The 18476-nt window shown below is 43.8% G+C and overlaps 1 protein-coding gene across 2 annotated transcripts in view; it reads right to left on the minus strand.

The window, feature by feature from the left end:
• CCDC102B (coiled-coil domain containing 102B) overlaps positions 1 to 18476 on the minus strand; it is a 561597-nt gene that overhangs the window by 156164 nt on the left and 386957 nt on the right. The gene's annotated exons all lie outside the window — the stretch shown is intronic.

Genomic DNA, 18476 nt, shown 5'->3' on the forward strand with positions numbered 1-18476 from the left:
GTTCTGTTCAGGCTCTGGCCTTTGAATGGGAACTGTCCTTCCGATTTCCACCCCTAAGTATCACAGTGTGTTTTGATACATTTCTCATTAGGATCTCAGTTAGAAAAAGAAATCCATATGGTACCGTAATGGATTAAAGTCTGTTGGACAATTGTATGATCACCATGTTTTTCATACTTTCGCCGACTTACAATCTGAGCTCAAACTCCCACAAAAAAACGCTTCTTTAAATACTTACAAATATGGGGCTATTCTGTCTGTTTCTTCACCCAGAATTACGTTTTTAACAGGCAGTAGTGGCTCGCGGGCCAAGGAAGGGATGGGGCGTGGAGGCACGGGAGGGGAGGAAGGGCATAAACATTTAATTAATTTATTTTTTAAATCGCTTACCTCCTCCACTGCTCCTCTGTCCCTCCATGGTCCAGGCTGCAGGCACAGGCTCCCAGCCTGCCCTGCGCTAATCCTGACACTGCTCAGAGCAGCATTAGGGTTGGCTGGGAGCATCCAGCCAGGGCGCTCCCAGGCAGACAGGGAGCCTGTGCAGGCTCTCTCCAACCCAGCAACTGTGTTGCTGGGCTGGTTGAGATTCTACGGCGCATGTGTGTTTGACCGGCCCAAGACACCTGGCGCTGTGAACACTCCCCATCAGTGTATGTCACCCCTGTGGCACTGCCCCTTTCAAAGAAAACAATAATAAACATAGTTTATTATCTTTTTCTTTAAAAGGTTTTGCAGCTGCTGCTGCTGGAGGGGGAGGGCGATGCTAACAGGGCAGGATCTCCCTGCACTTATTTACTCTACCAATGAAAGGATATGAATCAGGAAAGTGTATAAAACAATGAGTGATAACAGGGAATATAATACGACAACCCTGGCCCATAAATGGAGAGTTTAATTGGGCAGTCAATCCAGCCAGTAGATATCAAAGAAGTTTTAATCCTAAACAATTCCTTGTTCATTTCCATCACTTTGAAGCTCAAGCAGTTTAAAAACCCTGTGTATGCTACCTATACTTCAGGAAGGATAACAAAATAGGGTACCTAAATAATAGACGGTTTGGAGACATGCCCGAGATGTGGGCTACAGTCAACTGATACAGTCCATGTGTTTGCTAGCTGCCCACATATTAGTGGTTATTGGGGAGGTATTACCCAGTTCCTAACCGCACACCTACAAAGCAATCTGAAGCTAGCTAGGAGTATTATGATGAGGATGAAACTGGATACAGACAGACGCTTGTCTTCTATAACATCAATCGCTGTTATTGTTACAGTTCTATTATTTCAGCACAGCGTTGTCTATGAATGATTGGTTCACACTGCTGCTCCCAGTTTATAAAGTAGAAAATAGCTGTTGTGAAACCAAAGAGATATAAGGATCTCAAGTGAATAAATCAGATTTGGTCACGGATGTTCTAGGACAGATGTTCTTAACCTGTGGTGCGCGGACACCTGGGTGTCCACAAGGCTTACTCTGGTGGTTAGCAAATGTTTTGCAAAATTAAATACATTAAAACTAATCAAGTTTATAAAAATTAAAAATTCAAAAGTGAAAATTTGAAGACTTTTTCTATATTTGATTGTATTTATTTGAGCATTTGTTCAGTGTATACTTGTTTTTGTATTTTTGGGCATTGTTTTGAGGTTCAAATCATAGATTTGCTTAGACCGGGGGTACCTGACTTCCGGTAGTGATTCAGTGGGGCCCACTGATTCTAGTAATGATTCAGTGGGGCTCCATATAAACCAAATGTTTAAGAACTGCTGTTTTAGGATATGTGTTATAGAAGGAACTTTCTTATACAAGGGTCATTATTGTTTATTGTTTCCTATAACCGTATACAGTTATGTATATTCATATATACGTAATAATGCATGCTTTTTAACTTTTTAAACCAATAAAGTAATAAATGTATTGGAAAGCATGTGATTGCTTTAACACCAAAAAATAAAACAATAAATTAATTTAAAAAAAATTCAACACAATTCCAGGTATTATTATCAAAAATATATCATGTGTTACGTTCAAAGACAGACTTTATTATTTCAGATTTGTGGTGCTGATTGCACGCCTTGAAGGAAGATATTCTGCATCAACAGGTTTCAATGAAGGAGAATCCTTTAATAAGTTGTGTTAGCCCTAGCATCCTTGGTATGGTTTTCAACTCTAGCGTTGTACCTTCAAACCTCCTGTTTTGCTGCCAAATATTTGCTGGCATTAGAACTCGGCAACTTTACCACTGATAACCAGTATTAAAGTGCTTGTGCTCCCCCCTTAAAACATGGTACAAATGGCTTCTACCTAATTGGCATATTTAATTTACTTGTAAGTCCTTTGTAAAAGTAGAACTAACAGAGCCCAAGGCCTGTAAATTAAATGCTACTAGTGGTCCTGAAGCACTGATGGTGCCATCCACTTAACTAGCCCTGTAAGCATTCCACAGGCATGTCATTGCAGTGTGTGCAGTTTCGAACTGCATATGCTGACCTGGCAAAATAAACCTTTTGCCAGGCCCAAACCTACCTTTTTCATACATAAATGTCACCCTTGGGGTAGGGCCCGGACGGCCCAGAGTTCAGGGTGCAGTGTACTTAAAAAGTTGAATGTACTTGTAAGTTTTAAATGTCATAGTAGTGAAAAACTCTTAACGTCACGTTTTCACTACTTCAAGGCCCACCTCCTCCATAGACCAACATTAGAGTTACCTTATTAACTCTAATAAGTGATAATTTCCAAATGGGAGCAGATAACCAGTTCATGTTTGGTGCCTTTGGAATTGTAATGAAAAAATTCTCTCTTCTGGTAAAGTCGGATTTTAAATTACAACTTTAAAGCTCTACTTTTAGAAAGTTGGCATTTTTCTGCCTTAGCCATTTAGTGCCTGTAGCCTGTCTTTGGCTTTCATGTCTGGGTGTATCTGCCAGTTGGGCTTTGTGTCCTCCTAAACAGTCACACACAACAAAGTGCTTAGGAGTGCCTTGATTGTCCTTCACTGGCAGAATGGGAGGCAGATGTTAGACCTGTGAGTCTTAGCATGGTCCAAACATTTTGCCTGCTTGTCCACAAATTTTCTGAATTCATTTTTGCTGTCCTTAAGACTTTGTGCATTTTACCACTGATAAACAGTGCTACAGTGCTTGTGCTCACTCCCCTATACATAGATTGATTGGTATATACCTAATTGGCATACTTAATTTAATTATAAGATCCTAATAAGGTGCACTACATGTTCCCAGGGCCTGCAAATTAAATGCTTATGTGAGTCTGCAGCAATGATTGTGCCATCCACTTAAGTAGCCCTTTACAACATGTCCCAGGCCTGCCATTGCCATTGCAGGAATGGAGTGTCATACTGCCATGTCGACTTGGCACTTAAAACCCATTGCCAAGCACTAAACTCTCCTTTTATAACATGTGTCACCCCTGAGGTAGGCTTTAGGTTGCCCATAGGGCAGGGCGCTGTGTGATTAAAGATGGGACATGTACTTTTACGTTTTACATGTCCTGGTTGTGAAAACATTCCAAGTTCATTTTGTACTACTTTAAGGCCCACTCTTTTCATAGGATAACATTGTGGATTCCTTATTACATTTAAAAGATTTAATTCCTGATTGGGGTGAGGTAGATCTGTAATGCTTAGTACTTTGTAATTGTAATGTTAAATACTCTTTAATGGTAAAGTTGGATTCAGTGCTACAATTTTGAAAATGCCACTTTTTGAAATGTGACATTTTCCTGCTCTTAGCCCTATTTGCCTGCAGCCTGTCTCTGATCACTTGTCTGGGGTGGGTGATAGTTGGACTTTGTGTATTCCCTCCAGACAGCCACAAACAATGGGAGCATAGGTGTGACATGATTGTCCCTGATGACCCATCAGGATAGGATAGGAGGGAGGAGCTGGTCACAGCCTCACACTTACACCTGAATAGACTGTTTCTTTTTCCCACACAATTGTCTGCATACCCCCTGCGGTGAGTCTGGAGCCAGGGCAGGATGGGAAGACCTCTGTGCACTTTAAAGACTCCTTTGAAGTCTCCCTCATTTCAAATACACCACTGGGTATAAAGGCTGGATCCCAGACCCTACCACTTCAGTACACTTCTAGAACTGGGAATACTTTGCCAGAAAGAAGAACTGCTATGCTGCTGAAGGACTGCCACTCCACTGGACTGCTGCTCTGGAAGAACTGCTTTCTTGATGTGCTGACCTGTTGCCTGCTACCCTCCTTGCCTGGGTGAGAAATACTGGACCCACATCACTTAAACTCAGAACCCATAGTAACTCCAAGGGACAGCTGACATGTCTCCTAGTATTTCTGAAGTCTCAGGGATATCAAAGACTTCAAACTCATCTGTATTTGCACCTGCCATCTGTGCGACTGCCCTGCCAAGTGGTGCCAACCCAGTCCTGGACCCTTGAAAGTGGGTTTAAGGTGTTTGCTGCAGCTGAAACGATGCATCACAGCCACTGTGTGGGCCAGAACTAGCACCACCAGACACCAAGAGAAGTTAAAGGCTGTCCTGATGTCCACTTCATGGTATGTGAGGATTGACGGGAGCTGCTGATTTCAACTGTGGAACGAAGGTGGTACACTGCTGGCATGGATGATGTGGACTTCTCAAAAGTTCTGATGGTTTATTTGGTACTCATCTAATTAGAGAAGAACAGATTCCCCTGAGACTCGGAGGGGTAAAGACTTCTCTAATCTTTATTCCTTTGTGTGGCTTTGTGCTCGGCATCACCTCTCAATAAAAACGGGAACTGCTACTGAGATTTCTGCTATTCGTTCATATATTTCCAGAGATTCAATTAGGATTTCCCTATATCTTAGTTTAGGGTACTTAGATTAATTTAGATTCTCCAATGATTAGGCAAGAGGACTGCAACTTATATACAAATCATCAGGTTCTGTTTCAAATCTTTTGTATTGCTTCAACTGCAATTCTTGTATGCCTTATGCGTACACGATTTAACCTCATTCAAAGCTTTACTTCACCTTTAGTGATATTGCACTCATATAGTATGTTCTTGAGATTCATTCATATCAGTTTGGCTCTTAATTTGTAGTACATTTTTTTAATTTTGCCCTCCGCCTCCTGGATTTAATGTGTGACCAAATAGGTTACACTGTTAATTAAATCAAAAGGGTGACTTCAAATCTCCTTTACTTCTCTAGCATCCTAAAAAGGTCCGCTGGAGGGAACAAAAAATATATATCAGTTCCGCGTGTCATCAGATGGTAGCAAATTGAGGATGGTTTGGCTCTAGAAGTAAGTAGAGATAGAACCCTCTATTCTACATTAGTTAGTCCCTAGAGCCCAGTCCCTTGTGCCTATGTCCAGAATTTGGAAGGTCAGCAGAGTTCCCAAGTTTTTGGGAGAGAGGTATGTCAGTGGAGGAATGACTATCAATAGGGTCATAAGTTCCAGTGGTTCATGCCTAGCTTGAAGTGCTTTGTGGAGTTTGGATGGTGTTTTGTGGAGATGTTTTGAATGTCGTGTGAGTGTGTTGTTTAGTAAAAGAATTTGAAGTTGTTATCGGATCGATGTGACCAAGATCTTGGTATAGCATTGAAAAGTGTAGAAGACACTATATTGTAATTTGTCTGCTAAGTTTGGTGGTGCTGGTCATCAGACATCGTTGACGGCACAGTTAAGATAGGGACATTTATCTTTGCGTGAATGTGAGATGCGGCTAGTAGAGTGGATTCTAATGCACAGAGTGAATATGTACAAAGCTGAATGATACTTGCAGGTTGAGATTTCATTGGAAGTGCATGATTGCACTGACACTTTTGTGATTGGATACTATCAGTTCTTTAGTGGAGCACGCAAACACTATTTGTATTTTATTTTGTTACACATGTTTAATACTGAGAAGAATGCATGCATTCAGATTATAAACGAGGGTGAACCGCTGCTAGGAGTGAGATTGACATCAAAACGTGTTGTGCTGGTATTGGTCGTTGGTGTAGTGCTGCGCTGGTTTTGGTTGTCTGCATCACAAAGGGTCGAGCTGTGATTCGTTGTTGCTGATGAATGATGACTGTGGACAAAGAGTTATTTCTTGGTCCGGAACAAAATGTTATAAGTGATTACTGATGTTTGACTGAAAAATGAATAAGTTCAAGGTTATACATGATTTGTTTAGAGGAGATGTGCCTGTACCTAGTAGAGGGAAAAGGGGCACCTCCTGAAGACACCCCAGGTCATTTTATGGCAAAATATACAGGACTGTACACATGTATTTGCCTTGGTCGAGACAAGATCATAGAAAAGGAAGGAGCACTAAGGTTTCCACGTTATGGCACATTTTATTTGAGAATTATTGAAAACTTGAGGAGGATATGATATGAGTAGAAACCATTTCCTAGACCTGCACAGTATGAGGCGCTAAATGCATGACAAAGAGAAAAGGGAAACTACTAGATGTATTATTGTCAGAATTTCCATCTCATATAATGAGACCAGATTGGAGGGTGGAGATAGCACTAATGGTGGTGGGAATCTTGGATGAGCTACTGCCCCAATAGACGTGAACTCTGGTTCAGTTCGGGTTACTCCGGTGATTGTGCATCATGAACCAATGGGAGAAGGTTGAGGAATCTGTGTTCCTGCTAACACTATTATCCCAAACACTGTCAATGCTTTTACTGTCCCAGTTACTATTGGTTGTGTGGTCCCCATGTATAATCCTGATTTCCCAGGGAAGACAATTTATGTTTTGGGTGTCCCTCTCACAGCAGATACTTCTGGTAATGCTACAGTAAGTACTGACATGAGAGGAATTGTTGCTCTACTCACAACACACACAAGCTTTCCATTTGTGGTGAGTGCTGATTTGTCTTTGACACTTACAGGGGACATTTCTACAGGTACATATCAGAGAATGACAACTTTTGGTACTTAAGTATGGGAGCCACCTTTAAATTCCAGTAGCGGTACCCATGGAGATGGCAATATGTCTATGGTCCCTGTAGTATCACAGCGTGTTAGTGCTAAAGAAATAGGTGAGTGGATGAAAGTTTTTAATACCAATACTCTTTCGAGCGAAAGCAAACGATTCAGTCACCTGTGAGAGAGAGCTTGGCAGACGAGGCTAAACTGAAGTTCGAATGGGACTAGATGATTAGTGGGAAACTTTAAAAGACTCATTTAGACTCTTACTAAGAGAATGAGCTTGTTTTCATGTGTAAGGATGTTACCAGACATACAGGATACATTTATGACAAACTATCTGAGTTGGCTCAAAAATATGAGATAGACTTAAACAAGACCAAAATTCTTCAGAGGAGTAACTGTGTATGCTTTTATGAAAAAGACATAGCATTTACGGGAACTTCAGGGATAATATAAATTCAAGTTAAAGAGATAATTCAGAACATTTGAAAATGAAATGAGTTTGCAAAATTGGAAAGTCGATGGGAGAGGAAGAAAGAACAGAATACACAGTCAGGGGAACCAGCTCCTCCAATAGCAGGAGAGGTGAGCACATCAAAATGCCTGCTGAGAGAAGTGCCAGGTGAAGCTTACATTTATGTGCCCTGGAGTAGAAGGAATCTTGCATCATTCGCTAACAACTTTCCAAAGCTGAGGGAAAAGCCAATGGAATGGCACAATCTGCTTGAGCGATTTGTGATGATTCCACAAGTGTTGTGGGTCAATTTGAATACTCTCTTTGACATTGTGGTTCCAAGTGACTTGTAGACAGAAGGTAAGATAGTCATTGAATGGCCTGAGTCAGAACTGTTGAGGAGCCTGGTGATGAAAGGCCATTCGTCAATGGTGATGAAAGGCCATTCGCCATTGGTGATGAAAAAGTATCAGCAGGTGATGACATTTTTAAAGTCAAAGGTGTTGCCCCAAGGATATTGACTGGATTAAAATTGACAGGATGACTCAAGAACCTAAAGAGTTGATTCATGTTTATTGTGAGAGATTGTTGCAGGCATTCAAGCAGTATGGTGTAAAGGAGATGCGTAAACCTAAAGATATGGGACATTTTGTGTTGAGGTTTGTGAACGGATTGATACCTCAAATTAGGATGATGATACAGCAGCATTTGATTTGTTGGCAGAATAAATCAGTTGATGAAAGTTTGAGGCAAGTAAAGTACTGCAGTGATGAACTAGAGATAAAACAGTAGAAACTAAAGGAGAAGTTAATGGCTGCTCATATGAACGCTGCTCAGAGAAGTAGTCAGATCCATCCTTTTGCAGGGAATGTTGGTCCTATGCATGGAGTTTATCAGCAGGGAACTACTGTGATGTGGGGTAAAGGTCGAGCTGTCCCATTTGATCCCAGTACAGTGATGGATGTGGGCAGTCATTTTTGCAACAAGTTAGGGCATTGGAAGAGGGAATGTTGTCTTAATTTAGCTAATCAACTCCGGAATTCAGGGCTTGTAAAGCCCCAGCGATGTATGGATGTACAGAGCCCCGTACAGATGCAAAATGTACAAAGACAGAGAGTGCAAAATGTTGACATACCACAAGCTCCAGTGATGCAGGTTCCACAACCCCCGATGCTACAGTGAAATGCGAATGACCCTAGACTGAATTCTAATCAAGGTTCAAACGCAAATTTGAATGCATTCCAAGATAATAATCCCTTCCAACACTACCTCATTTTTTAAACATCAAAGAGCTATGGCTCCAGTCAGTCAGCTTTACGGTGCCTAAGGGGGAAGGAAGATTGCGTACTTGGAGGAGGCTTGGAGGTAGACCAGAGTGGTGCATTCGTAGAAGGTGATGTGAATTACCGTCCAGTGTCATTTTTGGTTGATACTGGTGCTACCCATTCTACTCTAAGTTCCAAACCAACCCCTCTAGGGAAAAATGATCCAGTTCTTGGAGTTGAGAATAAACAAATGGCAACTTCAGAAAGAACAGAAGTTCCTTTGAAAATAGGGTCTTTTGTAAGAGAATCAGTGATTTGTGGTGTGTGATTCTAGTCCAGTGAGTCTCTTGGGGGAAAGGTCTCCTTTGGAAGCTCATCTGTGTCATCTATTGCATGCCGAAAGGTGTAGAAATGCAAACTCATAATGAGGATGTAGCCTTCAAACTGGTGAATGATGAGTCTTACACTGCATTGTTTACCATGATGACTGTTGATGACATGCCAACAGACCTTAAAGACGAAGTCAAGTCTGAGTTTTAGGATTTTGTAGGAATGGACAGCAGGTTGATAAAAGGTGTTGAACCCATTAAAATCACAGTGAAAACAAAAGATGAATATCCGAGAACACCCAAATATAATTTGACACCTGAAACGATTGCTGGGATTGCTCCGGTAATTGAATCTATGATTCAACGAGGAATTCTGAAAGAGATCATTGGGAGTGCACACATTTCACCCATTATGAGCTTACAGAATCCAAGTGGAAAAACTGCATTGTTCAAGATTTGAGGAAAGTGAAGAACATTGTTGTTCTCTTTTGTTCCATGGTACCGAATACAGCTGTGATTTTGTTTCAGCATCCATGTGAGGCCGAGTGACTCACAGTTATAGATTTGCGCCAGGCTTATTCTCTATACCGATGCATGAGGACAGTCAGTTCCTGTTCACATTTTAGTTTGACAATCATGTTTTGGCATGATGCAGAGTCCCACAAGGGTATACTAAGAGTCCCTCGATTTTCAACCAGATTCTCAAGAAGAATCTGTAGACATTGGATATGCTTGTATCTCAGTCCTGGTCCAATATATCAATAACCTACTGGTGGTGTTGAATACTACAGAATCCTGTAAGCAAGAGTCTATTGCATTGTTGAACCACCTGGCCAACAATGGACATAAAGGGGGTCATTATGGCCCCGGCGGTCGGTGGTATAGTGGAGGTATTACCGCCAACAGGCTAGCGGTACCTACCTCCACTATTATAACATTGTCACCAAGTCAACACACTGACCGCCACCGCGGTAACGAACGCCGGGCTGGAGACTCCATGGCATTTTGCCCCAGCCCACCGCCATGGTTTCAGTGGTTTCTGTACCGCCACTGAAACCATGGTGGTAGGCACTATCAGTGCCAGGGAATTCCTTCCCTGGCACTAATAGGGGTCTCCACCACCACCCTCCCACTCTCCAGAGTCCTCCCCCACCCTCTCTCGACCCACCTGCACATTTACACATGTACACGCACATACATACACACACATTCACCCATGCATTCATACATTCATACACACTCTCAGCAACACTCACGAACATACATCCAGGCATACATGCAATCTCACGACACAAAATGCACGTACACTCACACCCACTCATGCGCACACGCATTACACATGCATGCACACATTCACACACAGTCACAAACCCCACACACGCACACAACACCCCCCCACCCTCCTCTCCTGAACCTGACTTACCAACTTGCAGGGGGTCCTCCGGCAGGAGACGGGACGCAGTGCTGCTACCAGCAGCAGCGTCCACCAGCAAAACACCGCCAGGTCATATCATGGAACATGATACGGTAGGCGGTGTTTGCTGGTGTGGCGCTGCTGCTGGCAGCAGCACCACCTTACCGCCATCCGCCGCCATGACCATAGACGGAATTCTGCCAGCCTTCTGGTGGAATTCAGTCTACGGTCATAATGCCATGGATGGTCGTAGCCATGGTATGTTGGTGTCCGTGACCGTGGATAGGCGGCATTTGCCGCCAATGTCATAATAAGGGCCAAAGTGTCCCCAAACAAGTTGCAAAACTGTCCAGTATCTCAGTCATCACATTGAGAAAGGAACAAGGAAAGTGTCACAAGGGAGGATTTTGGCAATTCTGAATATTAATCCACCAACTACTCAGAGAGAAATCAGGATGTTTTGGGTACTGGTGGGCTACTGTCACCAGTGAATACCCAACCTTTCCCTGGTGGCCAAGCCTTTGGAGAGGCTGACACACAAGAATGTGTCTGATCTGTATTCTGGGATAACGACTGCTTGATTTCCTTACTAGAGTTGAGAGAAAGTCTCTGTTGGCACTGGAAATGCCTAATTACAATTTACACTTTTCTGCAGTGAGAGGGAGGGATGCGCTGTCTCAGTTCTTACACAGTTACACGGAAATGCCAGAAGACCTGTGGCCTATTTCTCTGCTACTCTTGATCCTGTAGCATCCGCGCTGCCAGGTTGCCTTAAAGCGGTGGCAGCCATCAGTGTCACCATAGAGAGGTGTCAAACCATAGTTATGGGTCACCCACTAATCATTTGTATCATGCATTCTATGGAGATATTGTTGACAAGGGCCCAAACGTAGCATTTGACAAGTAGCCGCCTTAAGAAGTCTGAAGACACCATAGTTGCGGCTGAAAATGTGATTGTCAAGTGTTGTACTGTCCTAAATACTGCTCCACTGTTGTCTGTACCAGACAATGAAATAATGATTGTAAAGTGGAGCATGACTGTCTTGATGTCACTGAACTATGTACCCAGCCAAGACCAGATATATGAGATAAGCTATTATCTGTATCAGATTTTATGCTATATGTGGATGGGTCAAGACTATGGAGGAAGATTGAGAGCTGCCTATGCAGTCTGCACAATTTCTGGAGTTGCTGAAGCTTCCTGGCTTCAAGGAATGTTTTCTGCACAAGTGGCTCTTAATAGAGCCTGCTGTGTTTCAGACCAGCTGAAAGTGATGATTTTCTCCAACAGTGAGTGCCGCTTTGCTCTTGTGCATGACCTCGGACAATTATGGTCCTAGAGGGGGATTACGACCTCTTTCAGATCCCCCATCTGGCATGATGAACAAGTGAGGAATCTTATTGAGGTGTTACAGCTGACTGAACAGGTTGCAGTGGTCAAGTGTCCTGAATATGGTAGTGAAAATGATCATGTAACACTGGACAAAAATATGCTGATTAGGTTGCAAACTACTGTGCTCACATTGCCTGTATGGATGATGACATTTGGATTTCAATGCATAGAAGATCTGTGCAGCCAAATAGTTTGTTGCTCCCACTGGCTGGGCATTTCAATGGTCTTGCTCATGTTGATAAAGATGCCATGGTGAGATTGTTTAGGCAAAAGTGGTTTAGTCCCAAATTAAGACTGATGGCTGAAGCGTTGTGTCACAGATGTGTTGTGTGCCAGCAAAACAATGTTGGAAAGAGAACTGCAGTAACACTAAGTCACATTCAAAGATCAGGAGGTTCCTTTAACAGGATGCAGTTGGACTTTATTGAGATGCCTGTGTGTAATGGGCTGAGATATGTTTTGGTGGTCATGTGCATCTTCTTGTGTTGGGTTGAAGCTTACCTGACCAGAATGAATTACAGTCTTACTGTAGCAAAATTCTTGGTATGAGAACTGATTCCCAGGTTTGGATCCCTGACTTCTCTTGAGTCAGACTGAGAGACTCATTTTCATAGTGAGGTCCTGAGATTGTTGTGTGCAGTATTGAAAATGGATTGCTATGTTTGGAGCATCTCCCTGCTTCAATTTCATAAGGCATCACCTATCATCACACTCCTTTGCCATTTGAAGTTTCTTGTAATCTTTTATTGAGTATATTTTATAGACAAGGTAGCTTTCAGTATTATTTCTTGAATTATGATTTAGTTCTTCCAGAAGTTACTTTTTAAAAATATTTGAATAAAAATACTTATTTTAAAGGTGAAGAAATAGCAGGTAAATATCTGTATCTGCCATGACGCTAAGCACTGCATGTGCACACAGATATAATTTGACTTATGACATGACAGAAGTAGAGAAGATGTTTCTGAATCTATTAGAAGACAGAAAAAGGGATCTAGAGGCCTCACTACCAGTTTGGCAGTCCCTCGACTGCCATGGCAGCAGTGGCAGTCAGACCACCATTGGGTTGGTGGTGAGACCACTGTATTAAGAGTCAGGTGGGCCTATGGAGCAAAGACTGCCACGATCCCACCAGCACCACCAGGCAACACAGACTGCCACAGTCACAAGGCTGCATTAGCAGGCCATCAGAGCTTGTGTTTCCACCAGACATATTATGATGTGACCATGACAGCCCAACCACCACGTCTACAAAGGCGGAAACAGACAGTATAAAAGGAGACTCTCACCTGCAGGCAGCCTCACTCGTCTGTTGCCAGCATTGAGCCCATCGCACATGTACTGAAGCTGCTGCTGATCCTTAAGATGCATGAAACCTATGTCTCAGTGGACACCATCGACCATAAATACACCCACCCACCTGTATCATAAACCCTGAAAACAGATCGTACCACCATTGTCCACATCATGGGGGGCACACCACGGACACCACGTGCATGTCATGTCTCATACACAGTCCAAAACATATATCAAGAAGGATACATTCACAATCACAATATGACCCTTTGGGCATCTCACTCAAACCACTTCACAACACTACACAAAAACACACGTCTGCTCAACTCAGGCACAGGGACAGTGAAGGCTACACAACATTCACCCACACATTATCAATAGCACATAAACATTACATATACAGATTTAACTTACACACTCACGTTCCTCACATGTCAAGGACTGATGTCACATACAAATCACATATGTATCCATGTGGTATGGAGCACAAACAATGCCACCATTAAACAGCCCTGCTTTGGACACACTCATCACACACATCACAGCACAATGAAAGGACAATGGCATGAACAATACACAGAGAGACAAATAGACAAATGAAACTATGCACACAGTACTTGCACAATTGGGCTGGGGCACCAGGAACACTCAAGGAAGGAGGCTGCACTGGGACACATATCACCTTGCAACTGCCCATAAAACAACATGTGTACATGAAATGGCCCTACATGTGTCTCAGGGACAAACAGTACAAGACACAAATATCATGCCCATCTGTACAATGTGGAAGTGCAAGGCAACTAAGCACATACAACTCCAACTGCATGGGGCGTACCTCTACAGGAACTAGCTGCAAGGGACACACACCTAAATGGACGCATGCAAAGTAAAATGCAAACAAAACTAGCACAACTGAACTCACCTCATGTCTGCACAAACAAAACTCAAGCTAACACACATCAGATTAATGCATACACCATATCAGGGAAGACCTGTTGTCTAATATCATACATGCTCACACTGGACAACACAAGATTAAATACTCCCCATAACAAACACCACACAATGCCATGACACCAACTTTGCATTTACACACATATACTAAACATATACCCTCCTCTTGAGGGGCACCAGCACTGCCCACAAAGTCGCATACTGCAAACAACAGCAAAATGGGGCAGAAAGCAGGTTGAAATATACACAACTGTAGGTACAAAACACAAGTAAATTAAGAACAACATTAAGGAAGGAAAGTAATTGCAGGACAAATGTATTTAAAAAAAATGTTTGGTTTTATTTTCCTAGAAAATGAAAAATGTCCAAGGCCATTGGCCAGTCTTTGATCAAATGATCATGCACATCGCTATGCTCAGACTTGAATCTTTAACTGCAGGGAACCGCCACAGGAAGGGGCACCAAAGGGGCAGGTAGGCACCTCAGAGTTTATCCAGGGTGTGGTGGATTTGGGGCAGGGGGTTTGGTCTTTGACTTGCGATGGGTGGTCTTCTTTTTTGGGAAGGTTGAGTTTCTTCTTTGGGGGAGAGGTATGGGTGCTTGCAGGGGGGCAGGGGTGACCTTGGAGGTGGAAGGGACAGCCTGGGAGCTGGGTGGGTACCCCTTGAGTCTGTAACAGGGGGTGGGGTGAGCAGGAGTAAGGTTAAGGTCTAACAAACAAAGTTTTTTAGAGACACAGGTACGGTCATCAGAAGGGTCAGGCTTTGGAGGTTGAGGGAGTGGTTGTATGTTGTGTAGGTGTGGATGTCGTAAGTGGGTATTTATGGGATGAATGCTTGTGTGTGGTTGCTGTCTGTTGGGTGGGTGAGCGTGGGTATCTGTGTGTCTTGGGGTAGTGGGAGGAGGTGCTGGAGGATGCAATGGTGGGTGGGTGTGTAGATGTTAGGGTAGTGACTGCAGGAATGGTAGATGTGGTGGATGTCTGTGTATCTGTAGTAGTGGTGTCTGCGGTGTGGTGCTTGTGATAGATGTCTGGGGGTCTGCCGGGGTGGTGTCTGTGGGTTTGATGGGATGGTGGGTGTGTCAGTGACTGTTGGTGTGGTGCCTGTGGGTATGTTGGATGTGGTGTGTGTGATGCTGCGGGTGGTGGGAGTGTCTAGGGAAGTTGTGACTGTTGTTGTGTCTGTGGGTGGATGTTGTTTATGGGCATGCCGGTGCGTTTTGTGCTGCTTGTGTTTGTGTGCACTCCTCTTGGCTATTGAGGTGGATGTTTGCGGATCGGTCTGTGTGCTTTGGGTATGTAGGGGAAGGGGGAATTTGGAGTGGGAAGAGAGAGGTAGAGAGGGTACAGAAGGTAGGGGTGACCGGCTGCCTTCAGTGTGGAGGCCAAAACCTTAAAAGATCTCTGTAGGCCAGCCATTGCACCATGAATGCCTTTCAGGAATGAGTTTGTTTGTTGGAGATGGGTTGCCAGTCCCTGGATGTCATTCACAATGGCTGACTGACCCACAGAGATACTTCTCAGGAGATCAATAGCCTCTACACTGAGGGCAGCAGGGGCAAAAGGGGCTGGGGAGGAGGTGCCTGCAGCAAAGGATACATCCACCCTCTTCGGTGAGCGTGTATAGCCAAGCAAACTGTTTGGGGGCAACAGAGAGGGCTGTGCTAGAATGGGGGATGGAGGACAAGGATGGTACTGGTGGATTCCCTGATCGGTCTGCCACTACTAGGTAGTATCCACTGGAGGAGGAATCCGATGATGATGAGGAGGATTTTCCGGTCTCCCCCGTGTCACTCTCCTCGCCCTCGAGGCCACTCAGACCTCTGTGTCAGTTGTGCCTGGACCTGAGGTCCCATGGCCAGATGCTTCCCCACTCAGCTGTGTCCCCGTGTCCTTCCCTTGCTGGTGCTGATGCTGTAAAGACAAAGAGGAATAGAGTCATCACATGTCCATGAACACACTTGAACAACAGCTCTGATCAGCAAATATCACCATGGTGTCAAGTAGGCCACAGCAACAAATTCCACATAAGTGGCCCATACATGTACCACACCATGTGCATGCATGCCATCTGAACTGACAACAGTTGCCCTTAGGAAAATCAGGATCTCACACAACTACAATTGCATGGCTGAAGTTGTGCAATCACAATAACCAGTCAACAAGTAGGAGAACTCATCACCCACAAAGCTTTGTCCCTTGGAGCAGACATCAGTTACCTGTTTCCATATGATTGTAGGCCAATGCAAAGTTCATTCCCACATATCCACACAAGGACATGCATACATCGCTTTGTCACATACATAATGACCCTACATTAAGAAATTATGCACCAAAATGCAACCATGTTGATGACAAAAGTACATTAGCCTGGAGAAGGTGACATGGAAATGCCTCAACAATTTACACTTCACCAAGTGATGTTTGTCCCAATAGAGACAAGTAGATAGTATTAATGTCATACGGATATGCAACACATACAGCATGGAAATGACCTCTGCAGACATCATGTCCAATATGTCAAGGAGAGATGTCCCCAAAATACACCCCACAAGGAATGAGCAAGCCACTGGCTAATCACCACTAATGGTTGGCACCCCTTAAAATCACATACTCTGAGTGCATCAATACAAGCCATTTGTCCTTTGTAAGTTGGAGAGATACAGAAGTTGCAAGGACTTGTAGAAGGCCCACAGACGTTGTTCAATGTGAATCTACATTACCATCCCCATCATGGTTATGCAAACCCTGATGTCTGTCTATGGATAAATGACTGCACCCAAACACATGTCTGAAACATAACTGGAAGTCACTCCATGATGCATGTCAACAGTCAGGGCACACACCTTAACCTTTACACATGTGCAGTGCATTTGTCTACTTGATGCCTCATCAAGCTCATAGAAACATGTGCATTGTGGCTCCAACCTCTATGCCTACCTGCCATGTCCCTCATTGCTACTGCAGTTGTACATGCCAAATGGCATGCTATGACAAATGAGGGAATGTATCAGCCAATAAACAATGGTGACACACTTCTGTATGTGGCACAACATGAAATGTACCATTCCACACACAGTTTGCCAAGCACATATATGTGAGGGAAAAAAAGACATCATCCCACCAACACAGGTAAATGAAGTAGGAAACTGTAGCTAAGAAATGTTTTCTAAAGAAAAAGGGGCACATGCTGACATGTAGCCACAAGGAATGTCGGCAACAGTGATGGTGCATAATAAATGTCAATTGACATTCCCCACTTACCAAGAGAGTGTAGTGATCTAATGCTGCTCACAAAGAACAAGGTAAGCCCTCTCATATGTATGTTGGACACCTTCACATCACAGACTACAATGAAGTACCTGCAAACATCATACACTGCAAAAACAAACTTCTGGGTGGCAGATACCAACATACAAATTTACACAGACACATGGCTGAGGACAGTGATCCATCACCTGCTTACCTTTGGCCTGGAACACTGAGGAGTTATGATCTGTTGCCTAGAAAATACACGCACTACTACAACAATCAGTATATGATTGATAACTCTACACAGCCATATGTGGTCCTTTCAGAGCAAGTGGTGTGAGGATTCCCCACAGTTTTGCCCTAGGTTTCTGGTCAAATAGGCAAGGCACATCAGTACAAAACACATGACATGTCAACACAAACAATCTTTCCTCTACTGTATGACACATGGCTCATCCCTAATAGTCAGGGGGAGCAATCTGAACCTCACTCAATCACTTGGCAATGGGGCAGGCAGGAATATGCCCTGTACTCACCTCTTTGTGGCTGCTGTGTGGCCTTCAACGGCCCAGCAAGCTCCAGTTAGGCCACCACCAGAAGCGGGCCACTAGGGGGGTTCTGGTCTTACAGGCACCCCGCACAAGTTGGACAGCCCCAGCTGGACCTCCGTGATCTCCCAGGCCCAGCGCCTCAGGTCCTCTCACCTTTTTTTACAGTGGGTGCTCTGCCCACTGTGACCCCCATGGTCCGTATCTTCTTGGCAATGGCTCTCCATATCCCTTTTTTCAATGGACGTTGACCTGCATGGATGCAAAACACAAATCAAGAGATCATGATCATTAATTTCATCACAAATGGTTCAGTCACATGCATGTCAGTTACATTAAGCTAGAAGTTCCCCATTTTGTCAATACTCTCCATGTGTAGCATGTACAAGCTAATACGTACAGGGTCATTTCTACAGACATACATTTCCCAATCTCCAGACCAAGCAGCCACCCTGCTCAGGACATACAATGACTAGGCAGGCTTACTGACATCTTGTGGGACATGCCTTAGCAACCTGACTGAGATACAAGCCACTATGAGACACCACTGTGGCTTTTGCAAGGTAGTCTCCTAGGCATGAATGGACCAACACATTCACACTCTGAGAAAATGACTTTCTGCATACAGTCCCTACAGGCTACTGGCAGAGTACAAACTCAAACATCACACT

Source organism: Pleurodeles waltl, chromosome 2_2 (assembly GCF_031143425.1).
Source record: "Pleurodeles waltl isolate 20211129_DDA chromosome 2_2, aPleWal1.hap1.20221129, whole genome shotgun sequence".
NCBI classification, from domain to species: domain Eukaryota; kingdom Metazoa; phylum Chordata; class Amphibia; order Caudata; family Salamandridae; genus Pleurodeles; species Pleurodeles waltl.